Source organism: Drosophila melanogaster, chromosome 2R (assembly GCF_000001215.4).
Source record: "Drosophila melanogaster chromosome 2R".
NCBI lineage: Eukaryota > Metazoa > Arthropoda > Insecta > Diptera > Drosophilidae > Drosophila > Drosophila melanogaster.
The window spans coordinates 12,984,961-12,986,237 of record NT_033778.4 but is presented as its reverse complement, the minus strand read 5'-3'; the positions used below and the strand labels follow the sequence as shown (position 1 = coordinate 12,986,237).

The following is a 1,277-nucleotide window of genomic DNA, read 5'->3' as shown; positions in this document are numbered from 1 at the left end:
ATCACTTTCGACTCTAATTTCGCCGTATGCGAGTGCAAACTGTATGCTTTGACTTCTGTAACGAAAAATTAAAAGGTAAGAGGACACCTGGAATGAATGGAACGCGGTGGCAGTTAATCAAATAATTAAATATGAACCTAAATATTTTTGATTAATTGAGAGACGGCCGACAACAACAAAACCAGCGGCGGCTACCTTTTGTTTTCATGCTGCCGCTGGCCTCCCAGTTTACTTGAATGTTTGTGTCTTATGTATCGGCCTCTCCGCTTTGTGCTCGTTTCCGCTTTGCTGCCCGCATTCGTTGCTGCTCTCCCTCTCTGCTCTGGCGCTCTCTCCCTCTACAACTCTTCGCAGGCGCCAGCGGCCCTCGCACATACAACTACACATACATACATATATTTTGGAGTTTTGCTTTGCATGCCTTTCGCCTTTTGCCTTATGCTTCGTTCTGCTCCCTCTCTCTTCGCCGCTCTCTCGGTTTCATATGGCTTCGCTCTGCCGACGTTATTTCGCCCTTCTCCATTCCACACATCTTCGTGCCCTCGCTGGCAACCAGTTTGCTATTGTACGTACATATGTATGTAAGTATGTATATGCATCGTGTGTGTATGTACTGGATGTGGCTTGTTCCGTTTGGCCGTTCGTATTTCTATCTGGCATCTCTGGCAATTTCGCTTTATAATTTTCAACATTATTTCGCATTATGCTGTTCCAATTCCTTCTTCCCTTCAGCTTAATCCACCCATCCAATTCATTCAACGCATCCCCCGTTTTCCGACCGGGAAAACTCGGTGTGTGTGGAAAGTGGTGGTAAAGCGGAGGCGAGAAAACTCATTATTATGCTCGCTGCGACGAAAGCAGCAGAAATTCTGTCGACTGTTGGCCTGTGTGCGCGTAGATAAAAGCAGAGCGAGGCAATAACAGATTCCAGGGTTGTCGACTGTCGCGAATAATTTTCTAAAGTTATACATTCAATAGGTAAATAAACTACTATGCAATACTATATTACTTAATTCTTTCTTATATTATAATTATTTTAAATTTAAAAAAAAATTGTTTCCTTCACTCCGGCAACAGCTTTTTCACATTAGCCACCAGTGAGCTGACAACCCTGCTCGCACTATTTGCTGTTTGCTAGCACACACAGATGCACCTTTTCACACACATACTCTCTGACACACACACAAATGCACACTCTACCGTTGGCACATAAACATCTGCTGTTGCGTTGCTTTTGCTTTTGTGGCGATTGCGATGATAAACATGGTGATTATGAC

The 1,277-nt window shown here is 43.9% G+C and overlaps 1 long non-coding RNA gene across 1 annotated transcript; it reads right to left on the bottom strand.

Annotated features, from left to right (window-relative positions):
* Positions 1 to 242: 242 nt before the first annotated feature.
* On the bottom strand, positions 243 to 871 carry lncRNA:CR44339 (long non-coding RNA:CR44339). The gene has a single exon (NR_124537.1). It is a non-coding gene; the product is annotated as a long non-coding RNA:CR44339 (long non-coding RNA).
* Positions 872 to 1,277: the final 406 nt, after the last annotated feature.